The 14703-nt window shown below is 36.3% G+C and overlaps 1 non-coding gene across 1 annotated transcript; it reads right to left on the bottom strand.

Moving 5' to 3' along the window:
* Window positions 1-13818: 13818 nt before the first annotated feature.
* LOC115029606 (U7 small nuclear RNA) lies at window positions 13819-13881 on the bottom strand. The gene has a single exon (XR_003835175.1). It is a non-coding gene; the product is annotated as a U7 small nuclear RNA (small nuclear RNA).
* Between the last annotated feature and the right edge of the window lie 822 nt (window positions 13882-14703).

Raw genomic sequence — 14703 nt, 5'->3', positions numbered from 1 at the left:
AGAAACTTATGTCGGGAAATCATGAAACTACAGAATGTATTAAGTAGGAGCTCTAGGACGGGAATACAAGTTTGTGGGGATACTTTAGTCCAGAGGATTAAGTAGCTTGCCCTTCACACATTTACTGTCTTTGATGGGTCTGTAAATGAGTCAAAGAAAAACCCGGAGATGAAAAACACTTCATTTTTCTGTAAGTTTTATAAAATGGAATTCATTACATATTTATTGCTAAAAAAAATCACTTTAGATATATTATTTAAATTGATTTTACAAGAAAGTTATAGATAAATGTTTTTAACTGAAAGCATGTTTTTCATACAAAGTATTTTGATCACACATTATCCCTCCTCCAACTTCTCTCTGATCCTTACCTCCTCTCCATTCACTCTCGTGTCACTCCCTTTAGGAAAAAAAAATTAGGCAAATAAAACACAGATACAAAAGAACCATATTATTTAACTATTGGTTAGGGAAGTATAGCACACACACACACACGTATATGTATGTGTATGTGTATGATGTGTATGTGTATATGTATGTGTATGTGTATGAGTATGTGTATGTATATATGTGCCAAGGGACAAACTCAGGTTATCAGTCTTAGAAAATATCTTTACATGCTGAGCCACCTCTCCAGCTCTGTCTGATTTTGACAAGAAATCTCAATCTACAGCCTAAGCTAGCTTCAGCTTGCCTCAGCCTTCCAAGTGCTACAAGTACTAACAGTCATCAATGTGCCCACATTGTTGTATGTCTTAATCTGCCATAATTATCACTTACTCTCTTTTAGATATAACTGTTCAGGCATCTCTCTTTCCAGTATCTTACTCAGCAGGGAAGAAATTTCCTCAAGGAGTCCAAAGTGTTTTGTCTAATGGATGGTTACAGGATATTTTCCAGGAAGTAATATGGTTGAATTAATATGCTACCAAACTAAATAAACCTGAGCCTCTACATACTAGAAAGCTAAGAGACTGTATTGCTGCCTTTGCTATTCAGATTGCATTTCTTAGAGAGTGTGAAAGCTATACAGGAAATTGAAGTAGTTGTGATATAATTCTTGTTAGTGAAAATAAATTGTCTGCTTATTCCTTATGTCAAGAGCCAGAGTACCCAATTGTCTCAAGAATGCTGGGGAATAAATGGCCATTATAATTTTTTTCAAGCTTATGGATAATAGCTCCTTAGAAGGGAAGACCTTGTTTCTGTAATAACCACACACTGTAGATACAGTGAATAGACAAGTGACCCTGGAACTGAGTTGGAAGTTTTCTCCTCACTGGCTGGTTCTGATAGTACATGAATGTGCTATGCAGACTGGTGAGAGGCAAGAGCATCAACAATCTTACCTTTTGTTGACCCAGTGTAACTGTATACAGACCTTCTGGTTATGGTCTTCTCACTGGTCCAATAGTGCCATGATTAGAGAAATAACCAACTGATTTCTGATTGGAACTGAAGCCTATTCCATCTTTCCATCCAGGTTTATTTAGAGACATCTGAACACTCCACTAAGGTATCTATTATCCACTCCTCACATCTTATCTTAGGGTTTTTATTGCTTTGAAGAGACACCATGACCATGGCAACTCTTTCCATTTAATTGGAGCTGGTTTGCAGTGCATAGGTTCAGTCCATTATTGTTATGGCAGGAAGCAGGGCATATACCAAGCACAATGATAAAAATGAAGCTGAGTTTCTCCATCTTGATGTGCCGGCAGCAGGGAGAGAACTGAGATACACTACTTCCAACAAGGCCTCCTAATCCTGTTATTCCCTGTGGACATATAGGGGCTGTTTTTATTCAAACAGCCACACATCTTTAATGAATTAAATTTTACTATGAATCTTTTGTCATAAGAAAAGAAATAAATAAGTAATGATATTTTCTATGGTTTGAATTTTTCATATATTTTAATATTCAATTTGGTTGAAAAATAAGTTGATAATTATGTCAGAAGATAATTGTACATGGTAGATGTAAATACTTACCATGAGATATGTTTTGAAATTCTACTTACTATATATTTCACTAAGCTAAAGATATTAAAATTGTTATAAAAGTGCATGCAAGTATTAGAAGGTGGCTGATAACAAATAAAACAAATAAAATTCAAAAAAAATTTAAAAATCACTTCTTGTTTTTTAAAACACTTTTAAAATGCAAAATACTATTGAAAATTCCTTAGGTAAAGTAAGACTTCAGATGCTTTGAAGTTGATGTTTAGAGAATAATTTTTCATTGTTTAAAAAAAAAATGTCAATCATCTCTTTGGGCCAGCACCTAACAATGTAAATATCTGTTTTCATTGGTTTTAAATCCCCTCAACATCACAATATCAGCACTCTGCCATTAGAACTCAAAGAGACTGATTCTTGGAAAACTGTCATGGGAAATACTAAAAAAGAAGGGCCAGCAGGCTTCCCGCACTACCACTGGCAACCAGCAAACCACATGGCTCCATCCAGGTTTCCAGCTCTGTACCTCTTGCTCTTGGAGCCACTAGTTTTCGCTTCCCCATAAATCCCTGTAGTTGGTGATCCCACATTCCAGCAACCTAGTAAATCAAAACCTTTAAAGTTAATAATTAGCCAATCAGATTTGTGTATTAATAAATTCTCAATTTACAAGATGCCAATACAATAGCTTCAGAATCAATTGATAATGATAAAAGATGCCCACCTACATTAGAAAAATTATCCCAATTATTCTACCCTTAAGATACCATAATTACCTGTAGCTAGTTAAAGCCATGCTGGTTCATGTCCATGTCCATCTCGGCTTTCTTCCTTTCCCCTCAGACTCTCCCTGTCTCTGCAACTTTTAGTTCTGCCTCCCTTTTCCCTATCCAATCACAGGCCTCCTGTTGCCCTAATGTTGGAACAGGGAAAATCCTGTGACAACAAATCATCAAAGCTGATTTGCAGTCTTTTTGTATATGTGTCTCGTCACTATTTTATCTTTATCCCTATTTCTACCTACATAGGTGTAGATACATTCTCTGCAAAATATAAAAAATAAATATCATCTAGGTTGTCTGAGAAGCTATAAACAACAACAAAATTATACTCTATGGACAAATACAGAGAATCATATTAACTAAACAAAAACAGTTCTGCAGAATATTCTAGAAAGTTGTAGATGATAGACAGGATGGCAGATTAGATTTGGAAGTACATAAATCAAATGTCCTATAATTAAAGTTATTTTTTAAGCATCTATATACATATTTTAAATGGTATTGTATAAAATATTTATGCATTCAACATGAACTGAATGAAAGTATTTCATTATATTGAGCATATATTTCTTTCTTGTACCATATGGTTAAGAAAACATTTTTTAAAATACCAGTACCACAATATTGCTATTTTTAAGTCAAATCTTGCTTACAACTAAATTACCAATCCATACTTCAAATATTTCTTATGTGGTTCTGAAGTTGTATGCTTCAATTTTTTTTAAAGCATTGTCTATCATGATAGATTAACATACTAAGAGTAGAAATATGTGACATTTACTAATAGTAGAATTTCATAAAATGATGTGTGCAAAATTGATTTTTCTATCATGCTCTCTGCCTGTTCGGAAATTCACACCCCTACTACATAGTCTGAAATTTCAGCTGAATGATGTTTTTAATTTACGTTTCTCCATTTCTAAGCATCGGCTGAAGATTACGACTGCACATTACAATTACTTCTAGTCCTTATCTGTAAATGAAATTTGAAAACATGATGTGAACACAGTGTCCTGCCACCAGCAGCAGAAACACAGCTCTTCTTCCCCCTATCACACCATGTGTCAGCATGCTCATCCATAAGAAGAAAGAAAACACCTTGAGAAAAATAATTGGATTAAACCTTATCAGCACGACTAACTTTGCTGGGTTTTGTGTAACATTCAAATACACGAAAACATTACACATCAATGTACATGTCTGGGAAGCCTATCAGAGCAACATTTTCAACACCCAGGAACAAGACACTGGGTTCTGCCTATATCTTTATTTCTGTCATATAACTTTGAAAGTGCACAAAAAGAACATCTTCGCAGTGGTTGCTGTTCATGTTTTAAATATAGTGCAGCATTGGTTAAATTCTGTAAATAACTACATCAAATAATTTTAATGTATTCAGATAACATTCCTGCTTCGCAGAGTGCTAACACTGTGTTCTTCCTCCATACATATAATTTAATCCAGTTCTTTTACAGGACTTCTTAAGAAACATGGCTACTCTGCTTTGTTTTGTGATCTTGTTCTCTGTTCAAAACTTTGATTGGGAAAAGTTGTAGGATAAGATTAAAAAGAGACAAAATTTTAAAAATTATGCTGAGCATGAAAAAGGAATATTACCTTAGTGTTGATCTAATTAAGGGATATAGCCACGATGCTTGCAGTAAAGAAAGCAGTGAAGATAGACGTCATGTCTGTGGTTGAAATCCAGGGGCTGTGATGTACTAGTTTGACATTCAAAGCATTAAAAAGATATTAAAATGTCTTCAAGCATCCTGGCTTGAATACCCCAGAAAATATAATAGTCTGCAGAATGAAATGAGGAAAAAAATATCGACATTCAGGTTTCTACTTTCACACTCATTGCATATTTACCTTTGGGCAATTCATACATTTCTTCTTTTCTTAAAATATGTTTATATTATATTATATTTTATATTATATTATATTTATTTGGACTTTGTGTGTATGTGTGTGCAGGTGTATTTGCAGAATGGACAGGTGATAGATAGATAGAAAGATAGATAGATAGATAGATAGATAGATAGATAGATAGATAGATAGATAGATATGTAGATACATAGATACGTAGGTAGATACATATATAGATAGATACATTGATAGATAATAGATGGACGATAGAGAAAGCAACTGTGAGTATACCTACCATGGCAAGAATGAATGGCTACTATGATCTTGTAGAAGTCACTTCTCTCCATTAATATGTGGACACCCAGGGCTCAAATCGAGGTCGTCAGGCTAGACAACAAGTGCCTTTAATTGCTAAGCTATATCATCAGCCTGAGTTAGACATTTATGAACTGAGTTTTTGTCTTCTTTAAAGTACTATTACCCTCTAGAAGAAATAAATGAGGTGATAGGAATGAAACCACTCTGTGGATTATAAAATAGTCCATTATATGAGGTATATTGTTATGACAGCCATCACTGAGTACCTCCACAATAATAGAAATGGTGCTTTCTGCACAATATGTCATGAGGAAAAGCATTATGTAGTGTGAAACGCATACTATCAAGTATTATATATTGCTCAAGGGACATTTTCATGAAAACTTGGCACTGCTATTCTTTCAGTGTCAAATGCATCATTATGGCTGCTATATAGAACACCATTATTTGGGAGCTCTTTCACAAATTTCACATATAATGAATATACATAATTTTTCATTTTGAAGTAGAAATAGAGGTTTTGGGTTCCTTATCATTGAAATGGTTTAGAATTTATTGCACAAATAAACTTTTATCAAGGTCTCTGTACCCTTGTTTAGACAAAGCTTAGAAGCCCTGGTCAAAAGTTTTCCATCATGGCTGATAAACTGTGGAAAATACACCGGGAGGAATCTGGTGCTGTTCAGAGTGCACAAATAGAGCTGTCTAATCTGGACTTCCTGTTGTGCAATGCAGGTAGACTTTGCTCTGGTGAGACAGGAATAAAGCCAGGTATATGCCTGTGTTTCCACAACTAGAGAAACAGCCTATAGACAATATTATTGAATCAGAAGCCCATTCCCAAGAGGCACCTACTTATGCTAAAAATGCTTATAACAATGTAAATTTCCAAGTACTCTGATGGAGAGTGATAGATTAGTGACAGAGATGCTACTTCTGTGCCTTAGATAATGATTTAGGTAGCAAGCAAAATGTTCCATATCATATAAGGTAGCAAGCTTGACGTTTCTACTTTCAGAAACACATTCACCTAAACATTACATGTGTGGGGGGGTGTCTTTGGGATATTTTGTGTGCACCATACTGCATAAATTACATGCACACAAATATCCTTATAATATGAAGTACTTATCTCTGTTATCTCTTCCATCTTATTCATTAGTACATCAATCTACACTTACAGAAACAAAATCATTATACTTCAGGTCTCAGTTTAAAAATGTGCCTACATTTATGCACATAATAAAAATCTTTACCTCAATACTGCTTAACAATGATTGCCACAGCCATTCCTGACTTACTGTAAGAAATCAATATACTTTTTATAAAGTCAACATGGGATGGGCTCCTGCGAGACTCAAGTTTGCTAGTTTGCATCTTTGCCTAACTCCAACTTGTTGACGGCTTTCATCAGGATTCCACAGTATTGTCCTACTTAAACTTTTTACATAATTTAGTGTTGTGACATCAAATCTTTCTCTAGAACTTCCAACTCAAAAGTAAAGATTCTTCCATAAAGAGTTAGTCGATTTTGATGTAAACCAACTATTTTTATTTCTTTTTACTAATCAAACAGTTTGTATCAACTATGATAGAGCCTCACATATACATAGTAAGTAGCTTATTTAAAGATGTAACTAATTGTCATGTTTTCATTGTTAGGATATACAGATACATTCTCCATTTTAGATCTATATACATAGTGTTAAAGCTATTATAATTTCAAACAAATATTGTAAGTTTTTTTAAAAATAAAAGTCTATTATTTTTATTATGTATTTTCCTCAATTACATTTCCAATGCTATCCCAAAAGTCCCCCATACCCCCCCCCCACTTCCCTACCCACCCATTCCCATTCTTTTGTCCCTGGCATTCCCCTGTATTGGGGCATATAAAGTTTGCAAGTCCAATGGGTCTCTCTTTCCAGTGATGGCCGATAGATACATATGCAGCTAGAGACAAGAGCTCCGGGGTACTAGTTAGTTCATCATGTTGTTCCAACTATAGGGTTGCAGATCCCTTTAGCTCCTTGGGTACTTTCTCTAGCTTCTCCATTGGGAGCCCTGTGATCCATCCAATAGCTGACAGTGAGCATCCACTTCTGTGTTTGTTTGGCCCCGGCATAGTTTCATAAGAGCGAACTATATCTGGGTCCTTTCAGCAAAATCTTGCTAGTGTATGCAATGGTGTCAGCGTTTGGAAGCTGATTATGGGATGGATCCCTGGATATGGCAGTCTCTAGATGGTCCATCCTTTCATCACAGCTCCAAACTTTGTCTCTGTAACTCCTTCCATGGGTGTTTTGTTCCCAATTCTAAAAAGGGGCACAGTGTCCACACTTTGGTCTTCATTCTTCTTGAGTTTCATGCGTTTAGCAAATTGTATCTTATATCTTGGGTATCCTAAGTTTTGGGCTAATATCCACTTATCAGTGAATACATATTGTGTGAGTTCCTTTGTGATTGTGTTACCTCACTCAAGATGATGCCCTCCAGGTCCATCCATTTGGCTAGGAATTTCATAAATTCATTCTTTTTAATAGCTGAGTAGTACTCCATTGTGTAAATGTACCATAATTTCTGTATCCATTCCTCTGTTGAGGGGCATCTGGGTTCTTTCCAGCTTCTGGCTATTATAAATAAGGCTGCTATGAACATAGTGGAGCATGTGTCCTTCTTACCAGTTGGGACATCTTCTGGATATATGCCCAGGAGAGGTATTGCTGGATCATCTGGTAGTACTATGTCCAATTTTCTGAGGAACCTCCAAACTGATTTCCAGAGTGGTTGTACAAGCTTGCAATCCCACCAACAATGGAGGAGTGTTCCTCTTTCTCCACATCCTCGCCAGCATCTGCTGTCACCTGAATTTTTGATCTTAGCCATTCTGACTGGTGTGAGGTGGAATCTCTTGAAAATAAATCTCATGTTACAACTTATCCACTAATTTATTATACTGCCTGAAATTTCTCATACAGTGTTCTGAAAGTTTACTATAATTTTACAAAAGTGAGTCTAATTTCAAAATTCTTCACACATTGTCATACTGAAAAGGAAGAAATATTTTAACGTACAATTAAAATATCATTAAAGAGCCTATTTGGTGTACACTTGAAGCATACACTTATGAACTATTTTTTGGCAACCAGAAATTGTTGATAAATCATATGAATGTTTTTTATTTGAATAACACATGTGTTGATTAAAAGGAAAAAGAAATGAGTGTGTGTGTGTGTGTGTGTGTGTGTGCGTGTGTGGTGTGGTGTGTGTGTGTCTGCTTGTACTCTCACGTTAATTTGTGTTCCCCAAACTATTTGCATGAGAATGTCTACACATATGTAGCTTCTGGATACCTGCCCCCAGTTAGTTCTGATTGGAGAATAAAGGTGGAAGCAGCCAGTGGCTGGACAGGGTAGACAAAGATGAAACATTTAGGATTTCATGGCTATGGACAGAAAGGAAGGAAGGAAAGAAGGAGATATGCCATGCCAGGAGAGGTAGAGAAAAGGTGCAACACCTGAGAAGGTGCAAGGCAGAGAGAGCATACTCGTCATGTAGGACCGGGGAAGAGTAGCCCAAGGGGACTGCCTGATAGGGTCCAGGGCAGCCAAGATGAAAGATAGGAGTTAGTAGGTAATAACTCCAGAATATTGGTGGAAAGTGGATTGGCCAACTGCATGGAGGTAAGAAAGTGGTCAAGCCATTGAGCTCATTAAAGCATATCAAAATTTAAAGGCTGTGTAGGTGGGAACCCAAAACATTGGGACAGTAGCAAGGAATGAGTTTCTGCCAGGGATTATTTCATTTTTTACTACTACATATATAAAGGCTAATTCTGGATGGAGTTTGTGAAAAATTAGCCTAATAGTGAGAAATTTTGTATCCAGGCTTCTAGTAGGAGAGGAAGCAGAATGATCTTATTAATTTCTTTTGAATTTTATCATTCCAGTTATCTAAGTTATAATGCTTAAACTCTCATTCTAAATGAGGGTGAGTTTAAATTCTTTTTAGTTATTAATTGGCCCATTTAAGCTGTTGCAACTTTTATGTCTCCAGATATACATAAGAAATAATATATAACCATCAAGAAAACATGATGCAAGAAAAATATTTTTCCAATTGTTATTGAATATAACTTATAAGATTATAGGCATATATTAATATTCATGTAATTGTTAAAATTGGTAGTTAAAACATTTATGGTTGGGGTTGGAGATATGGCTTAGCGGTTAAGAGCACTGACTGCTCTTCCAAAGGTCCTGAGTTCAAATCCCAGCAACTACATAGTGGCTCACAAACTTCGGTAATGAGATCTGATGCCCTCTTCTTGGGTGTCTAAAGGCAGCTACAGTGTACTTACATATAATACATAAATAAATCTTTGAAAAAAAAACATTTATGATCATTAACTTGTCATTCCTTAAAATGTAAAAGGTTGAACACAGTTATACCAAAGTGATTAATTGCATATCTGATTTCTACTTTTCTTTTGAATAAGTAAGACCATGCTTAGGTGCCTCTCCATTGGTGGAGAGGGGTGGATCTGCAGGTCTAATTTCCCTCAGTTAATTTGTGTGCCAAGTAGAGAGTAGAGGCACAGCCCCAAACGAGGCGAGCCAGGTCTCATTGGGAATGAGGATGAAGAGTACTGGAGGTGTAGGAGGACAGAAGGCCTTCCTCAGGAGTTTTAGGCTCTGCACTTGAAGATACAACCCCCTCCACACCCCCCCCCACACACACATACACTTACACCAAGTTCCTTAATAAAACAGCTCACTAAGATGATCCTTCCTTAGTCATACCTGTTCATTTATAACCATTGTTTGATGGTAGATGTAAATGCATATACTTTATTCAGTGTGAACCAGAGATTAAATATCTTTTGCACAAAGGAATATCCAGGAAGGGAAGCTCATTGGTTCAAGGCTTAACGCTATCTGGATACCTCATTAGCATAGAGAAAACTCAAGCTGTGTATGCTACTTGACCCAGTGCCCATATGGGGTATCACGGTTATGTGTTCCAAAGCAGGTAGAGAATGGCTCCACTCCTTTCAGTCTCAATTCTGAGATTCCCAGGGTTTGAGCTCATTCAAACTTGACGTTTCTTATGCCTGTCTGGTAATAAGATCCCAGATATCTTACTCTTATGTGTGCAAAAGAAGCCCCCTAAATCTATTTTCAAATTAAAAAGAGTGGTTTTTTTTCATAGTGAAATTTCATATTAGTGTGGTCGTTTTATGACAAACTGAACAATGAGGCTTAGAGTAAGATGGTGGAAAAATACAAGTTTATTGAAATAATAGTCATTATTAAAAGCTAATAATTCTGGGAAGACTATTCTGTACAAAACATAAAATTTCCCTCTTATATAGCAATGTACTTGCCTGTTGATAAATCATTGTTGAAATTCAGATTCAATATTACAGAGATGATATGAAAATGTTTATTGTTTCATTTACCCTTCTTTAAAAATTTGATATGAAATCATGACAATAAAATAGATCAGAGATGGTCCTAAAACCTTACACTAATAATAAGCTCTAAGTAAAAATACATGAATTGAGTTCAGGGTATGATTGAAACTCCAGTGTAAAGTATTGGAAATAAAACTTTATATGCCCTAATTAAAACCTTGCAATTGCAATTAGACCCTCAACAGAAAGTTTGGTATTCTTAGATCTATATAATATTCTGAAGTTTATGTTTGTACTTTGAATTCATACACATAGTTAGGTCATGTAACAGAGTGGGTGACTTGGTTTATCATATTACTGTGCAGTTTTTATTAAGGAAACTTTATGGAGAAAATTAAATAATGACATGAACTCAATCTCTTCTTTAAAAAAATCAGTGGAATAAATTGTAAGCTTTATATTATAATGTAAAACATTTTCTTGGCAGAATAAGATTTTACTTTATATTTCAGCACTGTGCCTGTTAAGCAAAAACTTAATCCAAAATTATGTCATACTCTAGTACTTTTATTAGTATTTTTCAGCAGAAAGTAGCTCTGGGAAATCTAAGTTGTAGTTATAGGAGGCAGTTTGATCTGTGTGAACCTGAAGGCTGTAGTTTATGATGAAACAATACCCTGGGGTAGCTCAGGTATGAGACAGCCTGTAGATTTTGAATACCACATCAAAGAAGGTCTCATTTCTTCTCTAGGTTCTTACCTGATTTTATTTGGTTTTCCTAGATCTAGATTAGTTTTCTCTAGGTGGAAAGAAACAGTGGCTTTACCAATTTCCAGACTTCCATTTGATGAATTAAATTGCCTATTAAAATAATATGTTTTAAAATCAAGTTTAAAAATTACAACTAAAGAGTGGGTTTCCAGTTCAATCCTAAGCCTTCCATCATTTGAACAGTCAGTTAATTATTCCTAGGGTCAGGAAAGCACCCGTTTTCTCTGCCTCCAGTACCAGTCATGAGATTCTAATGTGGATAAATATTAGATTACTAGGAAGAAGAAAGAACCAAGAAATACATCACATTATCAAATCCTAAAATTAGAAGAAAACAAAACACCCAAAATACATTGTGACATTCATTTAAATGTCTTGTGCCACAATATTTAAATTAAGATAAAAGAGGAAATGTATGTATGATTTCATAGATTTCTGTCCATGGTTGCTTGGCTAAAACATGCTTAGGGGCATGTCCTCTGTCAGTGTTTGTGACTTGCATTGCATAACAGAATAAAAACATGCTCAGTCATGGTGGCTAAGAAGAAAGACAGAAAAAAGTCTGTGTTTCCAATATAGGTCCTCAATGACCTACCATTCTCCTTCCTAGGACTTTGTCCTAATGGTTCTAGCATACTCTAACAAAGAGCAGCGTAAGTTTTACTATGTGTGCCTTTGAAGGACACTTAAAACCCTACTTATAAAAACAAGACCCACTTGTCCTACTTAGGACTTCTATGGCTGTGATGAAACACCAGGGACAAAAAGCAAGTCAGAAACAAAAGACTTGACTTGACTTGCACTTCTACATTGTAGTCTACCACAGAAGGAAGCCAGGACAAGAATGCAAACAGGGCAGTAACATGCCATGGAGTATCTCTTCTTACTGGCCCCCTCATCATGCTTTCTTATAGAACTCAGGACCACCATCCCAGAGATGACACCACAAACAATGGGCTAAGCCCTCCCTAGTTAGTCACTAGTTAAGAAAATGTTCTAGAGGCTTGCATACAGCCTGATCTTATTACAGCATTTTCATAATGGAAGATTCCCCTCTCAGATGACTTCCCCATGTGTGAAGTTGACATTAAATCAGTCAGAACACCCAATATGGAATTTTCTCTAGAATATTTCTGATGTATGATCTCCTTTGTCTAAGGAATTTCCATTAAAATGTATTTCTATCCTGATAGCTATTACAAAGTGATGACAAACTGTGAAGGATCAGCCTCAGCTTTGTCCAGAGAGAAGGGAGCAACAGAAACAAAGGACTTAAAGTCAAATCCTGGGACCAAGTTGGTGACATGAGTTCTACTGAGATGGCTTTCCAGACTCTTCTTACCCTCTCTCTCATTCTCCTTCTCTCTGTCTCTGTCTCTGTCTCTCTCTCTCTCTTTTTCTCTCTCTCTGTATATGTGTGTGTGCACATGTGTGTGTGTTCTGCTCTGCTCTAGACAGCTTTTTCTTCCTATTCTAAAAACTCTCTGTTTAAGACTTCTAGCTTTCTGCTTGAGACAGCTCTCTGCTTAAAAAAAAATTCTGAAAGCTCTCTGGAAGAGTTCATGGGTTTTCTGACCAAAGTCAGAAAAGCTGCTATTAAAAAATTCTTGGATCTTTGGGTCATCTTAATTTGCATTTCCCTGATGACTAAGGACTTTGAAAATTTCTAAGTGCTTCTCAGCTATTCAAGATTCCACTGTCATGAATTCTCTGCTTAGCTCTATACTCCTTTTTTTCTTTTCTTTTCTTTCTTTTTTTTTTTTTTTTAAATTGGGTTGTTTGGGTTCTTTGGAGATTAGCTTCTTGACGTCTTTATATAACTTGGATATTAGCCCTCTATTGGATGTGGGTTTAGTGAAGATGTTTCTCCCCAATCTTTAGGTTGCCAATTGTAGCCTCCAGCGGCCAGGGGTTACTGGGTTCCTGAAAGGAAAGATGTCATTGGATGGCAAAAGCCAGCGAGAGAAATGATGAGCCAAGACAAAGTTCTCTGATCAAGGCCCACTGTTTACTTATAAATCTGAGCTTATAAAGGGAGGGGGACCCATCCCCCCACTATGCCAGGATCTCATGGTCCCTTTGTCAGGATCTGTCAGGAAAACAAGCTCAGCTGCTAAGCAGGTAGCTTCTTGCAGGAAGCTGCAGATGTGGCAGACAAATAATAACTTTACCTAGGTCGGAAGACTCCACCCTAGGTGAGCTAGCAACTGTGGCAAACCAGGTCTGAGCCAGCCTGCTCAAGACTGGGGGGCAGGGGAGAGTACAGCCAATGTGTCCTATTGACTATGTCCTTTGCCTTACAAAAGCTTTTCAATTTCATGAGGCCCCATTTATCAATTCTTGATCTTAGAGCCTGAGCCATTGGAGTTCTGTTGAAGAAATCACCCCCACCCCCTGTGTCAATGAATTCGGGGCTCTTTCTCACTTTCACTTCTATTAGATTCAGTGTATCTGGTGTCATGTTGAGGTCTTTGATTCACTTGGACTTGAGCTTTGTGCAAGGTGACAATTATGGATCTATTTTCATATTTCTACATAGCGACTGCCAATTAGACCAGCACCATTTCCTAAAGATGTTTTCTTTTTTCCATTGCATATTTTGGGCTTCTTTGTCAAAGATCAAGTGTTCCTAAGTGTGTGCTTTTATTTCTGGATCTTCCAATGAAGTGAGAAATCCTGTTAGAAAAATTCTAAAAGTAATTCTTGGGTTTTCTGGTCAAAATCAGAAAGCCAGAAGAAAACATTCTAAAAGAGCTGTAGTCATTCTCCTTTGATTTTCTGACTAAAATCAGAAATCCTGTTATAAAAAAAATGTGAAAAATTGTTTTTTCTCTCCAGAGATCTCTAGACAATTCAGCTCTGCATAGAGAAATATTGTAAAGAAGAACCGCTACCACTTTCTGCTAGCTCATCTCATACAGAACAAAAGCCCACTTTCTTACTTACATATCAAACCACTTATTTATCCCCTTTTGGTTATCCTATGAATACCCAGTGACCCCAGCCCCATAAATCTTAGGAGACAGGAAGACATATATATATATATATATATATATATATATATATATATATATATATATAACATTCCAAAAGAATTCAGAAATCTGCCTGCCTCTGTTAAGCACAGAGGATAAACTAGTTGGGTAGGACCCCACCCTGGAATTACCCCTTGAACCCTAACTGGACCTAAATTTGCTCTGCCCCAGACTGACCTTGAATGCAGGATTCTGCCTGTATTTTTATCTGTCTGACTTTATCTTTCTGACAAGCTGGTTCAAAATATAGTGGCCTCTGTTACTTTAGATATGTGAAGTTCCTTATACAATTCATATGGCATCCAAATATATTTGGATAGTTGAGAAATTATATATTTTTGAACTCATTTTTTTAGAGTTCTTTTCCACAGCCTTAATATTCCAGCATTTACCATCTTGCTAAAGACACAGAAATACCCTCAGACTCCTGGACTCAGGCTATTTCTAATTATCATGGAGTCATTGATGTTAACAGGGAGGACATTCCTCAGAGTAATGTGAACATATCAGAGTAATGTGAACATATGTACATAGTCATACAAACAAGCCTTAT

The sequence above is a fragment of the Mus caroli genome, unplaced genomic scaffold (assembly GCF_978045245.1).
Source record: "Mus caroli unplaced genomic scaffold, Mus_caroli_1 scaffold_17, whole genome shotgun sequence".
NCBI lineage: Eukaryota > Metazoa > Chordata > Mammalia > Rodentia > Muridae > Mus > Mus caroli.
This window is presented reverse-complemented; position numbering and strand designations above follow the sequence as displayed.